Below are 24460 nucleotides of genomic sequence, written 5' to 3' on the forward strand. Positions count from 1 at the left end.
GTCCTGTCTCAAAGCTGTGCCAATTCTACTTTACATCATACAAAGAAACCTTGATCATCCTGGCATCTCACAGAACAACAACTGATCCATTGCACTGATGACGAATTGGATTTGGCAAGCAGGAAGGAACAAGCAGCCTAGACAGTGAGAGATTTTACCCCTAAAAGTTCAGGGATTACTACATTTGCTAAGTTTCTAAGTGTCTGGTGATCTGGAGCATGAAAGACAAGTCACTGGCACTTGGACTACCCATTGTGATAAAAGAGACACAATATTTAGTGGACCTCTTTGGCTTTGGGAAGCAACAGATAACCATGTTTGGGTGGGCTCATTTGAACTGTGGCTAGCACTGGATAACCCACCAGATTTGAGAGGGACCGGACCCAGAGCAAGAAAAGTCTCTTCAGCAGATCTAAGCTAACATACAAGCCACCTTGCCAGCACCAGTCCTAATGGTTGAATATATTTGTGGCAAATAGAGATGTTGGGTAGAAATTTTGGCAAATCCTAGTAGGAGAATCACAGTGCAGACCCTAGGGTTTGAGGAATAAAGCTATGCCCTCCTTCCTTCTCCATTGAAAACTAACCCCTGACTTGCTACTAGGTCCAGGTAGAGAAGTAGGCAACTCATGCTATCCCCTCATAATTTATTTTTAAGTGGAAATTGTGCACAAGAGATTGGGCTCACGAGCAATTTTAGTAAGTGTGAATAAACTGCAAGACAGGTCACTCAGACTCACATGATACTTACTTCAATTTCATCATTACCTTTCCTTTTTTCCACCCTATGACCTCATAGGGAACTTCCTATGACTGAATAGGAAGGAGAAAACTGTGGGTCTGGTTTATAGATAGCTCTTACTGTAAGCTGGCTATAGCCAGAAGCAGATAGCTGCCACTTTGTAGCATCACTTGGTTTGCCTGGACGACAGTGGTGAGAAAATTCTCCCAGGGGATGAAATCTGAGCAGTGCATTTGGTTATGTACTTCATACAGAAGGGGAGGTAGCCAGAGATATGCATCTGTATTGATTCATGAGCAGTGGCTAATGGTCAGGGAATGGTCACTGAGAGATAATGAGCAGTGAGGTCTAGGGGGGAATGATATGGGTAAATCTCTTAGATTGGGCACAAATATGGAAGTACTTATGTTCCACATAAATGTCCTTGTGAAGTCATCCACTTCAGAGTCAGTAGGCAAGTGGTAAGACTTCCCCATCCTGTGAGTCTCAGCCACATGACTGCTTGCTTAATGAGCTCACAAGCACAATGGCCGCAAGGTGGAAATGGAAGGTGTGCATGAACTCAGAAACATAGACTCACTAAGTCTGATCTGGTTACCCCCCAGTGCTGAGTAGCCAAAGGAGAATATCCCAGTGTGCTCACCTGGTCCATTGTAATTATTTTGCACCTTTTGTATTGCAGTAGATTATGATTTGTGCTCACAGGGTGGTCACATACTCCATATATTCATTTGCTTTACTATGCATAGAACTCCTTTAATCACTCTGTATGTGGAATTACCAGATGCTTTGTCTATAGTTACGATATAATGCTCCACAGCAACCCCTCCAATCAGAAGACATATTTCATACTGGAAGAAGTGTGGAATGAGTTTCTACTCAGAGAATTCACTGATCTTACCACATTCCCAATCACTCAGAAGCAGTTGGTTTGACGAGACTGTGGAATGGCCTGCTGAAGGATTGGTTACTTTATCAGCTGAGTGGCAACCTCCTATCAAGTTGGTTGACTTGATGTATGACTTAGATGTATGTATGATGTATGACTTAGATCTGTATCCAATATTTGTATGTATGTATGTATGACTTAGATCTGTATCCAATATTTGTTACCATTTGTCCTTGAGCCAGAAGGTATTGGTCCACGAGCCAAGACATGGAAGTGAGAGTGATCAGTCTCACTATAGCACTAAGTAATCCACTGGAAAAATTTTTGCTTCATATCCTCAAGACTTTTGACTCAATAGGTTAAAGTTTCTAGTGCTCAAGGGATCAATGTTTCTATTAGAAAACACATTCATGATTCCCTTTGAATATGGAGTAGAAACTCTCCCCTGGACACTTTTTTGCTTCTTGTGTTAATGAAACAATAGAAGTATAAGGGAGTTCCTGTCCTAATCAAGATGAATGATCTCAACTTTCAAGGAGAAAACAGTGGGTGCAAGGATTATATGTGGACTTCAGCCCTAACAGGAGTAGGTTTGGATCACACAGCAGGCAAAGAACTCTACCCATCTGATTTGCTGGCAGAGAGAAAGGGGGCCGTGAAATGGGTGGTACAAGAAGGAAATTGTGTTATCAACTTAGTTTTCATGTTACTTTTTTAAAAAGATTTTATTTATTTATTTGACAGAGAGAGATCACAAGTAGGCAGAGAGAGAGAGAAGGAGAGAGGAAAGCAGGCTCCTTGCTGAGCAGAGAGCCTGATGCGGGGCTCGATCCCAGGACCCTGAGATCACAACCTGAGCTGAAGGCAGTGGCTTAACCCACTGAGCCACCCAGGCGCCCCTCATGTTATGTTTTAGGTACATTAATTGTCCTCTTTCCTCTCCATTTTACCTCATTACCTTATATGAAGTTATGACAAAATTGACATACGAAAAATTTGCTAATGGGACTTTGTGTGTAGGGAACATGAACTCTTTATTCAGACAAAAGATAAGGGAGACTGTGAATGTCAAAAGACAAAAAAGTAGTGTTATAGATTGCTACAGATACTGTGTTTTCCCAACATTTATAAGCTGAAACCCTAACCCTCAATGGGATGGAATTAGGAGGTGGGGACTTTGGAAAGTAATTAGGTTTAGATTAAGTCATGAGGGTGGAGTCCTTATGTTGGGATTAGTGCTCTTATAAGAAGAGAAGGAGAGGGGCGCCTGGGTGGCTCAGTGGGTTAAAGCCTCTGCTTTTGGCTCAGGTCATGATTCTGGGGTCCTGGGATCGAGCCCTGCATCGGGCTCTCTGCTCCGCAGGGAGCCTGCTTCCTTCTCTCTCTCTGCCTGCCTCTCTGCCTGCTTGTGATCTCTGTCAAATGAATAAATAAAACAAAATCTTAAAAAAAAAAAAAAAGAAGAGAAGGAGACAGGTGCTCACTCTCTGGGCTGTGTGAGGTTGTGGCAAGAAGGTGGTTATCTACAAGCCAGGGAAGTGGCCCTCATCATTCACCAGATCTGTCAGCACCTTGATCTTAGACTTCTCAGCCTCCAGAACTATGAAATAAATGTCTGTTAAGCCACCCAGTCTATGGTATTTTTGTTAAAGCAGCTTGAACAGTCTGCCTAACTCAGCCTATGCTGAATATCCTTTTGTTCCTTCAGCTCCAAACAACCCTTCTATATCTTACTGTGTCCCAGGAGTCCTGAGTGGGCTGTAACGAACAATAGGCTTCCTTTATGTCTTGCTTTAATTTGGGTCAGGCCAACAGAAGGCACTAGTAGGAGACTGAGGGTGGGAGACGATTAAGGTATTTACTCTCCCAGCAGTTCCCCATGGGCTGCCTGTGAATGGGTGATAATTGCTCCATGCTGTTGCTGCTTATGGCCTACAACACCATCTATTTAGAGTCTCCTAAACCCTGTTTACTTTGTAAATATTCCCTATATGAACATCTTCTTAATTATCCAGGCGGAGTGTGCCATTTATTTCCTGGCAAGACCTTCAAGATACAAATAGGGAAGGTAAACTTTCTTCCACAATTAATTCTGAAAATTCTCATAAAAAGATGCTTCTATTCTAGGGTTCATGTTAATTAAGTAAAAATATTTTTAAATACTGTGCCTTGGCATGTAGAATTACAGCTTTTTAGAATGGGGAAGAGTCTTATAGGTTATTTAAATTACAGCCCTTATTTTATAAGTGAGGAAGTTGAGGACCCAAGAGACTTTTTTTCACTATTAGAAAGTGCCACAAATTCATTTACATATCAGAGAGAAATCTCCCTCCTGTGGTTTTCAGATCATTGGCCCTGGTCCTGCCCTCTGGGGCTACCAAGGAAGTCTGACTCTCTTCCTTAGGAGATAGGTACTTGAGGATATTTGAAAACAAAATGACTCTCTTCAAGTGATATTTTCTAGGCTCGATAACGTTTTTATCCCCTCTAAAACCTTAATTCACACCTGCTGACCACCACTACTAGATGTCCCAGGCCCAGCAATGAAAATCATTTGTCTAAGGTTGTACTGTCCAACATGGTAGCCACTAGCCACATATGTCCATTTAAATTTAAGTTAATTAAAATTAAATATAATTAAAAACCCAATTCCTCAATTCTACCATCTACATTTCAAGTAGCTAAGTGGCTACTATATTGGATAGTGCAAATTTAGAACATTTCCATTACTGCAGGAAAGTTCTATTAGACAGCACTAGTCTAAGGAAAGAGTTTGATTGGACTTGCAGGTCCTCCAATCTTTATCATATCCTTTCTTAGTGGAGTTAAGTCATCTCATTGGCCCAGAGGATCAATAAAAGCCTAAGTATTTTTCATGTGAACTATCTTTAAGCCAGGGATTCCATTCATACTCTTATACCCTTGCTCCATTATTATAATTTTAACCTTAGTTACAGGAATTTGCATTCATTCTTTGTTGACTTTTGTTCTGTTTATTTAGGCCCTGCATTTCAGTTTGTTACAGTAATTTAATTTAGACTCTGACATCTGGAATATTGCTTCTCTTTCCGAGTTTTATGTCATGCATGGGCTTCATTAGCATGTCCTCAGTGCCTTCTTGAAAGTCATTATGCAAAATACTAAACTGGGCAATTCTCTTAGAAAGATATGTCATTTGTTTAGGTCTTAGAGCATCTATTATAATTGGCATAACTTGTCACTCTACTGCCACTGCTGACCCTCACTCTCTCCAGCCTCTAGTAGAAATTGTTGGTGGATTTCATGCTTTCTCCTTCTGAGCCCAGATGTACCTTCAGAATTCTCCACAAAGGACTCTGGGCAGCTACAGCCAACAATCAGACATGGTTTTCCAGGTGAAATCTATAGCTTTCCTTCCAAATAGACACATAATTTTTGACAAGTGCTTCAGATATAATGCCTTCAACTTGTTCTAAGTTTACCTACGTAAACAATCGTACAAACAACATACCATTGTTTTATCCACAATGTGATGATTAGAGAATGGGGCAGATGTTTTGCTTAAATCCAGAAATACCACTAAAGCTGAAGGAGAGATCAACTAGAGTCTGACAGATTTGAGTGAAGATGCAAGATCTGCCTCTTATAGGTTGAATGACCTTGAGAAAAATTCCATGATCTCTCTGAGACTCAGTTTCTTGGAGTGTAAAATGGTGATGATAATACCTACATTATTGGCTTATTGGGAAGATTAAATATTTATATACATATAAAGGTCATTCCCTAGAAATTTTGTAAGCTATTCAAACAAAACAAGTATTGTTTGCGTAAGTGATTATTCTGGGCCAAGCTGGATTCACAAAAGTAAATTAGATTAAAAGTCTCATCGAATAAACTCTTTTTCTCCTTTTCACAAGAAGACTTAACAATAATATCTACCATGTAGGGAACACTTACTATGTTTCAGACTCTGCCTAGTGTATATATAATATATATTATATATATAGCATATGAATATATAGTATACTGTATATACTATATTATATACTATATATTTATATACATATTATATAATTTATTATTTGATGATATCTTTAAAAATATCATTTACTCTTGTGAACCCACCCTGCCTCAGAATGATCAGTAACCTTTTCCAAACATTATTAGTTAGTTGGAATATTTTATAATATTTCAAGGGAACAGTCATTTTCCTTCTTCCTCTTCCTCCTCCTCCTCCTCTTTTTTCCTTTCCTCCTCCTCCCCTTTCTCCTCCTCCTCCTCCTCCTTCTTCTCCTTCTCCTCCTCCCCTTCCTCCTCCTCCTCCCCCTCCCCCTCTTTCTCCTTCTCCCCCTCCTTCTTCTCTTCCTTCTTCTTCCCCTTCTTCCCCTTATTCTTCTTCCTCTTCTTCTTCTTCTCTTTCTCCTCCTTGTCCTTCTCTTCCTCCTTCTTCTCCTCCTTCTTCCTCTCTTCCTCCTCCCCCTTGTCCCACTCCTCCTCCTCCTTCTTCCCCTTCTTCTCCTCCTCCTCTTTCTTCTCCTTCTCCTCCTTCTCCTTCTTCTTCCTCTCTTTCTTCTTTATCTCCCCTTCTTCCTCTTCTTCTTCTTCTCCTTCTCCTTCTCCTTCTCCTCCTCCTCCTCCTCCTCCTCCTCCTCCTCCGCCTTCTCCTTCTTCTTCTCCTTCTTCTTCTTCTTCTTCTTCTTCTTCTTCTTCTTCTTCTTCTTCTTCCCTTACACGTGATTCCAAGATGCCTTTTTTGCCCCCTGAAAATCTAGATATTTCCATCTGAGATCAAGCTACAGGTTTATGGCAATATGTTCTGAGTTCCAGCTGAGACATTGGGACACCAAGAACACATCTCTGACATCAGCAATGGGTGTGGAACAGGTAGGTATTCCCGGGCACCAGAAGTTTACTTACTGATGTATTTTCATGCAGGATGACAACTCCATGGGTCGTCTACCCTATCCTTGCTACATAGATGTTCTGCTACTGAGTGGCCCCCTTGGAGGTGGAAGTAAAAGGAATAGCTCCAGACCAAGGGCCCTTGATCACCTATAAAAATCACTTGTACATTAGAGTATTTCTTTTTTTTTTTCACATTAGAGGATTTCATCCATGATTTTCTTTTCATTGTTCATTCTCTCATTCTCCCAAGATGTATTTATTGAGTTCCTTGTATATGCCAGAGTCTCTGATAGATGATAGGGCCCTGTGTGGGCCAAATATGGTTGCTGGACTCATAAAAATCAGTCTAATGGGAGGAAAGTTGACATTAAACCAACAGCATCATGAATATATAATTAGAAACTGTGGATCATACTCAGAGGGAAAAATTTAGTGTATTATAATAATGGAAAAGTGAGGAGTTCTGACTCAAACTGAGGAAGTTCCATATGGGCTGACTTTTGAAAGATTCATGAGAATTAACACACAAATAGAGATGAAGATGTGGTCAAGAGAGGGGTCACAATCCAGGCAGAGACATGTAAAGGCCCTAAGGTGGGAAGGAGCAGAGCATTTGGGTGGAACTGAAGAAAAGGTGGCAAAAGGATATTTAAGAGCAGTAGTATGTATGTATCCATGCATGTATCGATGATTAATTTTTTATAGGTGACTAGTATGAAAAGGAGTCCTGGAGATGACAGTTGGTGATAGCAATAAAGGGGGTTTCTGTGTTTTTGAGCATCCATAATAGAACTACTGTACTCTGCACCTTGGTTGCATGAGGCTGTTACATTTTTTGTTTTGTTTTTTTTTGTTGTTGTTTTCTTAGCTATTTTCCAGGGTCACATCTTGAGGACCTGCTGGGGCCTTTGATTTTTATTGTTGATGCTTTTCTTAAAATTGCAATTGTCTCACTGTCAGATTTCTTATTTTTTTTCTTTTTTAAGATTTTATTTTTAAGCCATCTATGCCAAAATTGGGGCTCAATCTCATGACTCCAAGATCAAGAGTTGCATGCTCTTCCAACCGAGCCAGCTAGGTCCCCAGATTTCTCTCTCTCTCTTTTTTTAAGGTTATTTTTTTGGGGAAAGGATATATTAAGATGTTATTAACACACACACACACACACACACACACACAAAATAAACATACACCAAAGCACACACAAATTGTATACTTAAAATATACAATTTGATAACTTTTTGACATATGTATATATCAATGAAACCATCACTATAATTAAGTTAATAAATGTATCCTCATCCTATGCTTCTTTGAATCCCTCATTTCTTGACAAACTTCCTCCACCCCATATCCTCTCCTGCATCCAGTCCCAAGGCAATCACTGTCATTACAGATTAGTTTGCATTTCTAGAAACTGCCTATAACTGGACTCATACACTATTTACTCTTTCTTTGTTTGGCTTCTTATACTCTTATACTCTTAAGATAAATCTTAAGATTTATCCATGTGGTTGTGTGTCTCCTTGGTTCACTCCTTTTTTATTGCTCAGTAGTATTTCATTGTGTGGTTATATCACAATTTGTTTATCCATTCATCTGTCAGGGGACATTTGGGTTGTTTTTCATTTGTGACCATAACAAATAAAGCTCCTATGGAAGGGGAACCTGGGTGGCTCAGTCGTTGAGTGTCTGCCTTCAGCTCAGGCCATGATCCCAGGGTCCTGGGATCGAGCCCCACATTGGGCTCCCTGCTCGGTGGGAGCCTGCTTCTCCCCCTCCCACTGCTTGTGTTCCCTCTCTCACTGTGTCTCTCTCTGTCAAATAAATAAACAAAATCTCAAAAAAAAAAAAAAGCCCCAATGGATATATGCTTTTATTTCTCTTGGGTAAACATCTAGGCATAAAACGGCTAGACCATGTAATGGATGCATGTTTAATGTTCTAAGAAGCTGACAGACCCTTTTCCAAAGTGGTTGTACTGTTTTACGTTATCACCAGCAGCATATAAGTTTTTCAGTTCTTTCACATCCTTGTCAACACTTGGCAATGGTCAGTCTTTTTGTAGACATTCCAGTTGGTGTGTAAATGTATCTCACTGTGGCTTTAATTTGCATTTCCCTAATGACAGGTGATGTTGAACACCTTTTCATGTGTTTATTTGCCATGTCTTCTTTGGTGATATTTCTGTTCAAATATTCCCCCCCCCCTTTTTTGTTAGGTTCTGATCTTAATATTGAGTTTTGAGAGTCCTTTATGTATTGTAGATAGTCTTCTGTGACGTTTATAATTTGTCTTTTCATTCTCTCTCTTTTTTAAAAAATTTTATTTATTTATCAGAGAAAGAGCATGCATGCACACAAGCAGGCAGAGATGGAGAGAGAAGCAGCCTCCCCGCCGAGCAAGGAGCCATGTGCGGGACTCAATCCCAGCACCCTGGGATCACGACCTGAGCCAAAGGCAGTGGCTTAACCGACTGAGCCACCCAGGTGTCCCTGTCTTTTCATTCTCTTAACAGCCTCTTTCAAAGATGGAAATTCTTAATTTTGATGAAGTCTAATTAATCACATTTTTCCTCTACAGATGCTGCTTTTGAAAATACATCTAGGATATATTGCCTAACCTTAAAAGTTTTATAGTTTGAGGTTTTACATTTTGGCCTGTGGTCCATTCTGAGTTGATTTTTGTATGAGGTATAAAGTATGCATTGAAGTTCTTTTTTCTTCACTGCCTATGGATATCTAATTGTTCCAGCACCATTTGTTGAAAACACTATTCTTTCTCAAATGAATTGATTTTGTACATTTGTTGAAAATCAATTGTCTATGTAAGTATGGGTCTATTCCTAGACTGTCTATTCTATTTTATTGATCTATTTATCTGTCTTTATGCCAATACTGCACAGTCTTGATTGCTATGGATTACCAGAAAAGTCTTAAAATCAGGGAGTATGAACAGTGAAAAATCAGTGAAAGTTCAGGAGTTAAAACCCTTCTATGGAGTGTTATGCCTCCATCAGAAAGGATGAATACCCAACTTTTGTAGCAACATGGACAGGACTGGAAGAGATTCTGCTGAGTGAAATAAGTCAAGCAGAGAGAGTCAATTATCATATGGTTTCACTTATTTGTGGAGCATAACAAATAACATGGAGGACAAGGGGAGATGGAGAGGAGAAGGGAGTTGAGGGAAATTGGAAGGGGAGGTGAACCATGAGAGACTATGGACTCTGAAAAACAATCTGAGGGTTTTGATGGGGTGGGGGGTGGAAGGTTGGGGGAATCAGGTGGTGGGTATCAGGGAGGGCACAGATTGCATGGAGCACTAGGTGTGGTGCAAACAATGAATACTGTTATGCTGAAAAGAAAAAAATTAAAAAATAAATAAATAAATAAATAGAAAAACACATTTTAGGGGTGCCTGGGTGGCTCAGTGGGTCAAAGCTTCTGCCTTTGGCTCAGGTCATGATCTCAGAGTCCTGGGATCAAGCCCCGTGTCGGGCTCTCTGCTCAGTGGGGAGCCTACTTCCCTCTCTCTCTCTGCCTGCCTCTCTGCCTACTTGTGATCTCTGTCAAATAAATAAATAAAATCTTTAAAAAAAATTAAAAAAAAAAACCCTTCTCTGGTTTCAGATCAGGTACTTAAATGGTCCTTTTCCATCACTCAGCACAAATAGTCCCCAAATTTCTTTAAAGTTTGATTTTGTTTTTTATTTCAAGATAAAGTGCTGTGAACAGTGAGAGCCTATTTTCCCTGACCCTGATGAGTTCACATGAAGCCACTACACAAGCAGCCTCTGGAGGAGCCATGTGGCCCGCACCGGTAAGCTGCCAGCAGCCCTGGCAGAACTGCTGTGGGCTTCTGGGAGGACACATGGGAAGGATCTGCATACAAACTGGGTGTGAATGCAACTGTTTTTAAGTCTCTCTCTGGGAACTTAGGCTTTAGTAGTTTATATCTTCACATTATAATATTACATCACTTTATGATGCTTAGCAAATTAAGGTATGTAAGTTCTCCAAATTTGTTCTCTTTTAGAGTTGCTTTCGGTTATCCCAGGTCCTTTGCATTTCCATGTGAATTTTATAATCAGCTTATCAATTTCTTTAAAAAAGAGCTCTGTTGGGATTTCAGTTAAGATTGTATTGAATCAGATCAGTTTGGGGAAATTTTACAGCTTAAAAACATTTTGTCTTTCAATCCATGAATATAATATAGCTCTAAATTTAACTAATGTGTCTTAATAATGTTCGGTGGTTTTCGGTATATAGGTTTTACACATATTTTTAAGATTTATCCCTATGTATTTCATATTTGTATGGAGTTATAGTATTTTTAAAAATTTAAAAATTAAAGTATTTTTTAAAATTTCACTTTCCAATTGTTCATTGACAATTTATACAAGTGATTATTATACATCTTTATACTCTTTATACTTTATACTCTGCTCACCTCAGTAAACTCATTGATTATACTTTTTGTAGTTTTCATGGAATTTCCTACATGGATGATCATGTCATTTGCAAATAGACACAGTTTTACTTCTTCATTTCCAATCTCTATGCCTTTCCATCATCCCTGCCCTTGCCTCAGTGAACTCGATCTCCAGTACAATGTTGAACATCTGTAAGAGCAGGTGTGCTTGTCTTATTCCTGATCTGAGGGGGAAAGTATTTAGTTTTTCACTACTAAATATGATGTTAGCTGTAGGTATTTAATAGGAGCTCTTTGTCAAGTTTCCTTGTATTCCTAGTTTGTGGAAAGTTGTTGTTATTTTTTTAATCAGGAGTGGACATTGGATTTTGTCAAATGCTTTTTTACAACTAGGAAATGATATGGATATTCTATGAATATGGTGAATTGCAATGACTGTTTTTGCCTTCTTAAATCAAACTTGTATGATTATATTAGACCAAGTCTGCTTGGTCTTGACATAGTATCCCTTTTATATAATATTAGAATAAATTTGCTAAAAATTTCTTAAAAATTTTTGCCTCTGTGTTTATGGTATTCATCTGCAGTTTTCTCATAGTGTCTTTGTCTGATTTTTGGTATCAAGGTAATCCTGGCCTCACAGAATTAGTGGGAGGTATTCCTTTTTTTTCAATCTTCTGAAAAAGTTAGAATTGGTATTATTTTTTCCTTAGATGTTTCATAGAATTTGCCAGTGAACCATCTTTAGGTCTTTAGTGTTCTGTGTGAGAGGGTCTTTAATTGAAAATTCAATTTGTTTAACAGATGCAGGGCTATTCAGGTTTTCTATTTTTTCCTGAATTTGTTTTTCATGGAATTTGTCCATTTCATATAAGTTGTCAAATTTATAGACATTGTATTTCCTTACCTTTTAATAATCATAGACTCTTTAGTGATGTTACTTCTGTCACATATTGGTAATTTGGTTTTTCTCCCTTTTTCTTCTAATCATTCTTTCCATAGGATTATCAATTTTATTGACCTTTTTAAAAATTATGTTCAGTTAGCCAACGTGTGGTACATCATTAGTTTTTGATGTAGTGTTCAGCGATTCATTAGTTGCATATGCTCTTCTGAAGGAACCAACTCTTGGTTTCATTGAATTTCCTCTACAGTATTTCCTATCCAATTGATTTCTGTTCTGAACTTTTTTGTTTTCTTTATTCTGTTTACTTTAGCTTTACTTTTCTTTCCATTTTACTGGTTTCTAGTTGGGAGCTAGGATCATTGGTTTGAGACTATTTTTCTTTCCTAATATAGGTATTAAGTGCTATAAATTTCCTTCCACTACCACAAATTTTGCTGTGCTCTGTTTTCATTTTCACTTAATTCAAAATACTTTTTATTTTTCTTTTATTTATTCTTCGACTTGTGAGTTATTTAGAATTGTATTACTTAATTCTAAATATTTGGAAATTTTCCAAAGATCTGTTATTAATTTCTAATTTAATTCCATTGTTGTCAATAAACATACTTCATATATTTTGAAAGATATTGAAAGTGAACCTTCCTTTATGGCCCAGAATATGGTCTATTTTTAATGTTTCAAGTGCACTTCAAAAGAATGTGTATTTTGCTGTTGCTAGATGGAGTGTTCCATAATTGTCAGTTAGGTCAAATTGGTTGATTATGTTAAGTTTTCTACCTTATTGATATTCTGTCTACTTATTTTATCAAGTATTGAGAGAGCAGTGATGAAATATCAAACAGTAGTTGTGGGTTAGTCTATTTCTCCTTGCAGTTTTGCTTCATGTGTTTGAAAATTCTGTGACTAGGTGCATAGACACTGAAGATTTTTTACTCTCTTGATGAGTTGACCCTTTTATCATTGTAAAAAGTATAGGTTTTTCCCTGGTAATATTCTTTGTTCTGAAACCCACTATGTCTTACATTAGTATATTCACTGCAGAGGTTTTAAGAATAATGTTCACAGGATATATAATCTTCTATCCTTTACTTTCAACCAATCTGTATCTTTATATTTAAAGTGAATTTGTATGCAGCATATAGTTAAGTCGTGCTTTTTGAGTCAGTCTATCTGTGATATTACTTGCAGTGTAAATTAAAATGTTGTGATGATTTATATAGTTAGGTTTATTTATTTATTTATTATTTATTTATTTATTTATTTATTATTTGTTTATTTAATTAGAGGGCATGCAAGTCGGGCAGGGAGGGGCAGAGGGAGATGGAGGGAGAAAATCTTAGGCAGGCTCTATGCCCAGCATGGAGCCTAATGCAGGACTTGAACTCACAATTCTGAGATCAAGACCTGAGCTGAGGTCAGGAGTCAGAGACTTAACTGACTGAGCCACCCAGGTGACCTTCTATGGTTAGGTTTAAATCTTCCATGTATCTATTTGTCTTCTACTTTGCCATTTGTTCTTTGTTCCTCTTTTCATTTTACTCTCTTCTTTCAGGACAGTGAGTATTTTTATTTCACTTCATCTCCTTTGTTGGTTTATTAGTAATATTTTTGTTGTATTATTTTAGTGTTTACTTTAAGGCTTATACATCTTTAGCCTGTCACTATTTACTTCAATTGGTATTGTATCACTTAATGTATACTATATGTTCCTACAAACATTGTATTTCCATTTCTCTGCTTCTGGTTACTATACCATTGTTATCATACATTTTATCCTGCATACATCATAAACTCCACAACACATTGTTATTTTTGCTTCATTTTTAAAAGATTTATTTATTTATTTATTATTGTATACAGCAAGAGAGTGGGGAAAAGGGACAGAGGGAGAGGGAGAGAGATAACATAAAGCAGATTCTTTGTTGAGTCTGGAGCTGGATACAGGGCTTCATCCCAGGACCTTGAGATTATGACCTGAGCCAAAATCAAGAGTCAGATGCTTAACCAACTGAGCCACCCAGGCACCCCCATTTTTCCTTTAAACCATCATTTTATAAAAAGATTTAAATAATGAGAAAATTATTTTATATTTACCCACATAGTTACCATTTCTAGTGTTCTTCGTTCATTTGGTAGATTTATATTTCCATTGAGTGTCACCTGCTCTCTGTGTAGAGGACTTCCTTCAACAATTCTTACAGTACAGTTTTGCTGTGATTTTTTTTTTTTTGAGATTTTGTGTGTCTGAAAAAGTCTTTATTCCACCTTTGTTCATGAGACATATTTTTCTAGGTTGATGTCTTTTTTTCCAGGAATTTTAAGATATTGCTTTCTTGTCTTTATTTTTTTGGCTTATATTGCTTTCAGTGAAAAACCTGCTATCATTCTTTGCACATATGTACATAATTTTTCACCCATCTGACTGCTTTTAAGATTTTTCTCTTAATTACTAGTTTTAGGTAAGTTGATTATTGTAGTGTGTAAAGTTGTGTTGCCCCACATCATATGTTCAAGTCCCATGCTTTGATATCTGTGAATGTGACCTTATTTGGAAATAGTCTTTGTAGATGTAATCAAGTTTAGATGAGGTCATATTGAGCGAGGATGAACCCTGGTCCAATGACTGCTGTCCTCATAGGATGAGACAAATTTGAACATAGATACACAGAGAGGAGAATGTAATGTAAAGACACAGACACACAGAACAATCTGCATGTAATTATGGAGGCAGAGTTTGGAGAGATGCAGCTAAAAGCCAAAGAATGCCAAAAATTTCTGGGAACCACCAGAATCTAGGAAGAGACAAGGAAGGTTCTACCACTATAGCCATCACAGAGAGCATGGCCCTGCTGACATTTTGGTTTCAGACTTCCAGTTTCCAGAACTGTGAGAGAATAAATCTCTATTGTTTTAAGCCATCCTGTCTATGGTAGTTTGTTATGGCAGCCTTGCGAAGCTAATACAATTATGATGTGCCTTGGTATAATCTTCTTCATGTTTCTTGTGCTTGAACCTATGGGTTTATAGTTTCTAACGAAGCTTGCAAACCTTCTACCATTAAATCTTAAAATGTTGTGTCTGCCCCCTCCCCTTCTTGGGGGTGACAATTAAATGTCCCCCTAATACTGTGATAATTTTTTTTCAGCCTTTTTTGTCACTGAGGGTTTTTTGATGGCTTCAGTTGTTCTATTGCTTTCTAATTGTCTTCAAGTTTACTACTGTTTTCTTTTAGACTCTTTAATCTGTTGTTAATCCCATAGTGTATTTTTCATCTCAGATACTGTGATTTTCATTTATTGATATTTGATTGGGGGTTTCATCTTCCATGTCTCCACTAACATGTGTGATCTTTCCTCTAAGCTTTTTGAACATATTGAATACATTTATAAGAAACTGTTTAAATGCCCTTTTCTACTAACAATATCATCTGTGGTGTCATTTCTGAGTCTCTTTTGGTTTAGTGACTATGCCTATTGTGGGTCTTATTTTATGATTTCTGCTGTGCCTAGTAATGTTTGAGTAAATGCCAGAGACCTTGTGGATTTTATCTTTTGGGTACTGGATATTTTTGTATTTCTACAAGTACTGCTGAGCTTTATTCTGTGATACATCTAAGTTACTTCTAAACCATTTAATCCTTTCAGGACTTGCTTTTAAGCTTTCTTAGGTGGGGCCAAAGCAGCATTTAGCCTAGGACTAAGACTTAACCCACTTAGGAGCCTCCTACTGCATGCCCTAAGAATTAAGAGATTTTCTACCCTAGTTGGTGGAAACAAGAACTATTTATTCCCCAGGCTGCAGGTTTGTTCTGATTAACTCTTGTGGCTGGTTATTTTGCAGTCTCAGAAGACTCATGTATGTAAGGCCAATTTTTCATTATTAAAGACAAAGACACGTTATTACATTGCCTAGGGCAACAATACTTTAAGGGGGCTCACAAAAATGTTTTAATTTCTTTCATGATCAGAAGAAAAAATTTCAAAGACAATGTTTTAATCTATACTAACATTTTTATCTTTATACCAACGCAATTACAAAATATGTGGATGTATGGAGAAAATACCTCAGGAAAGGAAAAAGGCCTACAAAATCATAAGTGGCATTGCACGTAGATAGGAGAGCACGTGTTGGTTAAGAGCTGGGAATAAAGATTATCTCTCAACAAATAGTAATTGAAACCATGTAATTGGGTGAACTCCCTGATGGACTGGTTTCCTGGGAAACAAGCAGGGAGCAAAGCCTGAGTTCTGGGTTTGGCCCAGTGTATCAGCAAGAAGAAGAACAGGGTGGATAGAGGGAGAAGGGCAGTGAGAGAGGCTGTGTGGGGTGGGGTGGAGAGCAGGACCTTTAAAGTCGGCAAACCCCAGGAAAAGTTCACTTATATTTCTCAGCTTGTGTTTACTTGTCTCTAAAAAGGAATTAGTGCTTCTGCCTACAGGGGTCTGTGAGAATTCAAGGAGAGATCTGTGAAAATTTTGTGTGAGGGACAAGACTCTGCAGGTGTTTGCTTATAGAGAAACAAGAAGGCTCTAAGTAATGAAAACCAAGATTATGGAGGGGTGGATGGTACTAGAGTCACCAAATGATACAACTGGGAGAAGCCCTTGGAGCCACTTAATCCAACTTTCACACCGGAAGAAGCTCAGGAGTCAAAGATATCAGAGACATTAAAGTGAAGGAGACCATAGGATAGACTCACCTGCTACAGAAAGAGTCTGGCCAGTTTTCTAAGACCACAGTTATTATAAGCCTGGGAGAGGTTAGTAGGGCCAGCATAGTGCTAAGTATCAAAACCAGTATCTGGGGCACAGAATTAAATGTGGATAACAATATAGTATTCCCCCAATTTGTTGTTAGGATGATAAAATGATACAACACTTGCAAAATGCATAGTTCTCAGAATTTGTTAGTTTATAAAGAGACAGTTTTCTCAAAACATCCTTAGGAGGATTGCTCAGTCTCATTTCTGATCCCTATTAGGGAACTGACTAATTTGATTCAACCTGTTTTGGCCTTGATCAGTTTTCTTGTTTTACATGATAGGCCTTTTGTCTTTCAGGACCATCAGTCTCCCTTATTCTAGCTCAGAAGGTGAATGAAGACTCATGAGTTCATGTGAATTCTTGGGGGGGTGGGATGCATTAAGGGAACAAGCTCAATATTGAGACTAGTTCTAGCATTCCTGGAAGACTTTAGTTCTTCACTCATATAAGAATCAGTCAGAATGTAATCAATTCCTCTATGAAGGCACAAGCCCAGGACCTACTTTATCCCCTCTGTCCCAGATGGAATTAATGAAACTGGAGTTGCGTCTCTGTCAAATACCCCATCTGGTTAAAAAAAAAAAAAAAAGAAAAAAAAAAAGAAAGAATCAGGGCATTGCTCAAATACAGAAGTAGAAAAGAAACAGGCTAAAATCCATAGGGAAAACTTTCTATTTCTTAATTTGTCTTCTGTCCCAAATAGCTCTGCTATCCTCCCCCCAATTTGTGTTTACGTGTTAGATTTCTTTCTCTTGAGGTAGATGCCACCAGACTGACAGTCCCTAAACTAGGTCAAAAGAGTGGTGATAAATTGACGTAGGCCCTCAGGCTATGTCAATGCTTTGTCCTCACACCCTCTCAGTTCCCCGGCCTCCTTTCCATGGCATCTTAGGGTGGTTTCTGTTCCCCAGAACCATGGGATCTTGGGGGAATCCTCTGTTCAGCTCCAGGACCCTCAACTTACAGATTTTCAGCCCTCTTAGATGGAAGGATAGAGTAGGTAGATCTTGATTGTCCTTAGCCCTTTTTGACTTTCCCTAATCTTGAGTCCTCATTCCACTCTAGCACTGATGAAATAATTTCAGAGGACAATTACCTATTTCTCATGGCAGCCAGAAAGCCACAATTCTCTTTGAAGACTTCCATTTTATTAGGATCTGTTTCAAACAGACAGACAAGATCCAAGTCTGGGATCCCCTATGTGCAATTGTGACAGCATCAGAGCAGTGAGTAAAATATAGGTTTTAGAGTCAAACAAACCTTATTTCAAATTCCAGGAAGCTGAGACTGAGAGAAGTGAATGACTTGTTCAATATAACCCAATAAAATGCAGAGCCCAGTGTCAAACTGCAACTTTAAAATTCCTCTCCAATACACCTTTTGCTACCTCACTTAAAATCGGCATTACCCCTGAGTACCTCCCTCCTTCCTTGATAATCTCTGTTAAGAATCTAGGACCAAATTTTTCCTTTTTCTCAAGATAAAGTGAATAGCTTTGACATGCTTATGACTAATATCTGAGAGGAAAAACATACTATGCTGAAGGTTCCCATTGCCAGTGTTGAAGCCAACAATACTGGTAGATACTGTTGCCCTGGGGGCAGGGAATTTCCTTTCTAATTGTATGAAAACAAAAACAAAAACCAAGTCTGGGTAATATGCCATAAGTTATGGTAGACCAGTACTCTCATAGTATCAACAAAAAAACCTGGAATTTTTTTCCTTTTTTTTTTTTTTTTTTTTTTTTAAAGAATCACAGCATAGGAAAACTGTGAGAGCCATGGGGAGTAAATGAACTATAATTTCAGAAAAACGGTACTGTTGTGGAATGAGCTGATGTCCCTCCTCTTCTCTGGGACCATTTGCCAATACTGACTATAAGCTGAGAATCAGACGTGGACCAAAAAGAGACCATGCACAGGAGCAGAGGAAACCAGTGAAGTTTTAGTAGTTGTGTGGGTCTGCAGGAGAGATGAGAAACTTGAGAGGTCCCAAGTGCACAACTGCAAGCTGAGTGCATGACTAAAAAGTTAAAACAATAACTTCTTGAAAGCCAGAGAGAAATATCTGCAGTCTCCAAAGATCCACCACTTGAAGGAATCTGCCTCAAGATTACCACCTATGTCCTCCTTAGGACAGGTACCAGGTTGAAGCTGTCTGGGCTGAGGCTGGAGATCTAGGCTAGAAACCCCAGATCTCCTGCAGACTTTCAAAGCTGAGGAGTTTGAGACCTGCCAGGTTCTCAATCAGAAAATAAGGATTGGTGAGAGAAATACTGATTCAATATGAGATTTGACTGCAGAAACAGCTGTAACCTACTTAAGTCCTTGGTTGGATTGAGATGGCCAACCCTTTAATATATCTACCGAAGAGAGAGCAGGGGATTCCTCTCATGTGGAAGACAACAGCAAGTGGAACCTCTATTCCTTTTCTTTTTCTAAATACACAATGTTGAGTACTTGAATTGATTAAAATTAATTAAATTTAAAAATTAACCATCGAAAGAACCAAGAAAATATAACTCCATAATCTGGACATTTTTTTTTACTTTTTAATTTTTTATAAACATATAATATATTTTTATCCCCAGGGGTACAGGTCTGTGAATCGCCAGGTTTACACACTTCACAGCACTCACCATAGCACATACCCTCCCCAGTGTCCATAACCCCACCCCCCTCTCCCAACCCCCCTCCCCCCAGCAACCCTCAGTTTGTTTTGTGAGATTAAGAGTCACTTATGGTTTGTATCCCTCCCAATCCCATCTTGTTTCATTTATTCTTCTCATACCCCCTTAACCCCCTCCCCATGTTGCATCTCCACTTCCTCATATCAGGGAGATCATATGATAGTTGTCTTTCTCCGACTGACTTATTTCGGACATTAACATTGTCAGTATGAAAAAGAAAAAATCAATTTTATGCTACTTACATATATTAAATATAAGAGCACAGAAAGGTTGAAAGAAAAATAATACAGAAGAAACTATGTAAAAACACTAGCCAAAAGATGACTGGTAAAGTTATACTAATATCAAAGTAGATTTTAAGACATGAACAGAAACAGAAACACATAGGATTCACATATTGGTGGTAGCACACAGGGGGTTTTAGATTAATCATAATTAATATGTTAAATAAAATAAAGACAAGGTAGACAGAATAAATGAAAAGATTCAGAACTAAGAAATGTAAATTGTGAAGAGCCAACGGATTTGGTGGAACTAAAAAAAAATAATATCTGAAATTAATAATTAAATGGGTGGTTTCAGCAGCTGATTAGACACAGCCAAACACAGAATTAGTTAACTAGAAGACAAGTCAAGTGCCAAGAGGAAAAAAAGGAAACATGCACAGCATTGGAGACATGTGGAACACATTCATAGGGCCTATTATTTCTATAATTATAGTTTCAGAAGGAGAAGAAAAGAAAAAGGAATGAGACAAAATCAATATTCAAAAAGTATCAAATGAGCATTTGTGAAAACTTATGAATATCAATCTGCATATTCAAGAAGGTCAGAGAACCTCAAGCAAGAGGAACACAAAGAAAATCACAACCAGGCATATCATAGTAAAACTGCTGAAAACCAAAGACAGTAAAAATCGTCAAAGCAGCCAGAAGGGAAAAAAAGGCACATTATCTACAAGGAAACAACAATAAAAATGAAAGCTGACTTCTCAGCAGAAATAGTGAAACACAGAAGGTAATGTACTGGCATCTTTAGAGTGATGAAAGAAACAGTCTAGAAGCCTACCCTAGTAAAATACACTCCTAAAATGATGGTGAAATAAAATTTTTGAACCAAATGGAAACTAAAGGAATTTGCTGGCAACAGGGTTATGTGAAGATAATGAAAGGGAGTTCTTTGCCAGAAGAAAAATAATCTTGCATGGAAATATAAAATATAAGATGGGAAGAAAAGTAACAGAAATATGGATAAATATAAATAAATATATATTATATAAAGCAACAATTGTAATGTCTTTGGAATTTAAAAAATATATATGGAACTAAAATATGTAATATTGATAACTTGAAGGTGGGGGTTGATAAATAGAATTCAAAGATTCTAAGCTTCCACCAGTTTTAAAGAAGTGATAAGGTAATGCATTTTGTTAGACTGAGTAAGTTAGGAATATTTGTTTTGTCTCTAAAAAATTATAAAATGAAGTATAACTAACAAGTTAATAGATGGAAAATATGGATTGATAAAAATTATTTGACAAATCTAAAAGAAGAAAAGAAAGGAACAAAAAATATATGGGTCAAGTAGAAAACCTATAGTAAATTTGTATATAAACCATACTATATCAGTAGTTACTGATATACTTAGCAGAGGATTGTCAGACTGGATGATAAGAAACCTAATTTATCTTCCTCACAGGAGTCACATTTAAAATATAACAACACAGAAAGATTGAAAGTAAAGGATTAAAAATATATATACCATGTGAACATTAATTTAAAAAACCTGATATAGCTATACAAATATTAGATAAAGGATCCTTTAAGTCAAGAAACATCACTTGAAATAGTTTTTATTTCATGATAATAAAGGGACTATCTGATAGGAAGATATAATACAAAATCCGTATGATCATAATAACACAGATTCAAAATATATAAAGCAAAACATTTCAGGAAAAAAATAATAGAAAATTCTAAAATCATAGTTGGGAGCTGACTGGGGGCCAAGATGTCAAAGTAAGATGACCTTAAATTCACCTCATTCCATGGATACAACTAAATAACATTCACATCAGTGTAAATGACCCAGAAAATGACCTCAAGACTGGCAGAACGAACTCCACAACTCAAGGTAGAAAAGAGGCCACATTAAGAGGATAGGAAGGGCAGAGACATTGTGTGGAGTGAAAATGACTGTGGCCATCATTACGGGGAGGGAGTTGTGAGCGTGGAGAAAGGCAAGAAACACTGTCACAATGGGGAACCTGCATAGGTAAGATGAATCCCCATAACACGTGATTTTGAAAACTAGAGGGGCTGAATTTTATGAGTTCTTATAAGTAGTGAGATTTAAAGCCTGGAATTTTAAAAATCAGCAGTCTCAGCCCTAGAAGAGCCAGGATGGTAGGTGATAGGAAGCTGAGTCCCTGCCCTTTAAAAAAGGTATGACAAACTGCTTGTGGAGATACAGCAGAGAAGCAGGGGTTTGAAAAATGCCTGGGGCATATGGGAGGGAGGGGGAGTAGTTTACTCATTTCAGAGCCTGTCCCTAGAGAGAACACCCACTACCCCAGCCCTGCCATGGCCACCCAGGAACAGGCACCACTTCCTTTCCCCCTTCCCCAGCATAAACACATGGCCACCAGCAGGAACCAGCTATATAACTTGCTCACAACAAGCCATACCCCATGCACTTTGGCAGATCCAGCTTATCCAGTCATTTTTGCCTCAGTCCCAGTGTTGCATGTTTCCTCCCTCAGAAGACCAGTGCAAGCCTTGCCAACACTGCCTTTCCCAGCCTACACATTTTGCAGGGTCTAGGTCCCAGCATTGGCAGCAGCAGGCCCTGCAGAAGCCTAAGGTGCACCTTATTAAAATTGTATAGACTTCCCACATGGCCCCAGTCTCAGTGGCAGCAGCAGGTCTCATTTTATAAGAAAACGAGCATGTACCTTGTTAAGACTGTACACCCCATCCCAGCTGGGGGCCAAACACTGCCCACAACAGGCAAAAAAAGCCTCTGCAGATGGCTGCACTGAAAGAAAAGGTGTCCAGGACAAAACAGTGGAGCACATGCAACACACATAGGAGACACCTCTGAAATGGCAGCTCCTGGTGAACAGAAGACACTGCACTACAGGGCACTATAGGACCTCTTCTTCATAAGGCCATTATATTCAAGAACAGGAGATGTACCTGACATTCCCGACACAGAGAAACAGACATAGATAACTAGACAAAGTAAGGAGATAAAATATGTCCCAAATGAGAGAATGAGGGAAAAATCATAACAAGAGGCTTAAATGAAATGGAGATAAGTAATGGGATGATAGAAATAATTTTCTAATGATAGAAAATTTAAGGTAATGATCATAAAGATATTCACTGGGCTTGAGAAAACAGTGAGGACACAAGTGAGACCCTTACAAAGAAATGGAGAACATTAAAAAACTGGAGATGAGGAACACAATAAATGAAATTAAAAATATACCAGATGGAATAAATAGCAGGCAGAGGAATGAGTTAGCAACCTGGAGGACAGAGTAAGGGAAAATAATCAAACTAAGCAGTTAAAAAAAAAAAAAGATTATGCAAAATGAGAATAGACTTAGGAAACTCATCAACTCCATCAGGCATAATAACATTTGTATAATAGTATTCCCAGATGAAGAAGAAGAGAGAAAAGGGGACAGAAAATTTAATTGTAGAAATAATAGCTGAAAACTTCCCTGGGGAAGGAAACACATCTAGATCCAGGAGACACAGAGAAACTCCAAAAAAATCAACCCACATAGGTCTACAATAAGACACATAGAGATTAAAATGGCAAAAATTAGTGATAAAGAGAATTTTTAAAGAGCAAGAGAAAAAAAAAGACAGTTACATACAAGGGACATCTCCATAAGGCTATCAGCAGGTTTCCAGCACAAACTTTGCAGGCCAGAAGAAAGTGGCATGATATATTCAAAGTGCTAAAAAGAAAAAAGTCTGCAGCCAAGAGTACTCTATCCAGCAAAGTTATCATTCAGAATAAAAGGAAAGATAAAGAGTTTCTCAGACAAACAAAAGTTAGAGGAGTTCATGTCCACTAAACCAGCCCTACAAGAAATGCTAAAAGGGACTCTGAGTGGAAAGGAAAGACCATAAGGAGGACTAAGAAAAGTAGGAAATACAAAAGCAGTAAGAATATCTGAAAAATTAGTCAAGGGATTCACAATATAAAATGATATAAAGTATGACAGCATATACTAAAAATGTGGTAGTGTTTGATATATGGTATACAAAAAATGGGCTCAAATTTAAGTAGCCATCAACTTAATATAGACTGCTATATGCAGAAAATGTTGTATACGAATCTAATGGTAACCACACATAAAAAAAAAACGTAGTAGATAAGGAGAAAAAAAGGACAAAGGAATCCAGGTATATCACTAAAGAAAGCCAATGAACTGTTAGAAAAAAGAGCAAGAGAAGAAACAATCAGATAACTACAAAAACAACCAAAAATATTGATTCCAAGGGATATAGGTACCCCAATGTTAATAGCAACATTATCTACAATAACCAAATTATGGAAAGAGCCCAAATGCCAAACAACTGATGAATGGATAAAGAAGTTGTTTAGGATAACCTAGAACATATAGATGTGTGTATCTATGTATATATATCACATCTTCATGTGTATGTATACACACATACACACATACATACACATATACTGAATATAACTCAGCCATCAAAAGAATGAAATCTTGGGGTGCCTGTGTGGCTCAGTTGGTTAAGCATCTAACTCTTGGTTTTGGCTCAGGTCATGATCTCACAGTTGTGGGATTGAGCCCCACGTCGAACTCTGCGCTCAGTGTGGAGTCTGCTTCAGATTCTCTCTCCCTTTCTCCCTCATTCACATACACTGTCTCTCCTATTAATAGATACATAAATAAAATCTTTAAAATTTTTTAAAAATTTAAAAAAGAATGAAATCTTTCCATTTGGAATGACGTGGGTGGAGCTAGAGTGTATTATGCTAAGCAAAATAAGTCAGAGAATGACAAATACCATATGATTTCACTCATATGTGGAATTTAAGAAATAAAACAGATGAAAATTGTAGGGGGGGGGAGAGAGACAAATCATAAAACAGACTCCTAACT

General features: G+C 37.8%; 1 long non-coding RNA gene across 1 annotated transcript in view; it reads right to left on the reverse strand.

Moving 5' to 3' along the window:
* The window catches only part of LOC116866635, a 40730-nt gene that overhangs the window by 6700 nt on the left and 9570 nt on the right, over positions 1-24460 (reverse strand). The window lies entirely within an intron of this gene.

This window comes from Lontra canadensis, unplaced genomic scaffold, assembly GCF_010015895.1.
Source record: "Lontra canadensis isolate GAN:19392208 unplaced genomic scaffold, GSC_riverotter_1.0 scaffold10, whole genome shotgun sequence".
NCBI classification, from domain to species: Eukaryota; Metazoa; Chordata; class Mammalia; order Carnivora; family Mustelidae; genus Lontra; species Lontra canadensis.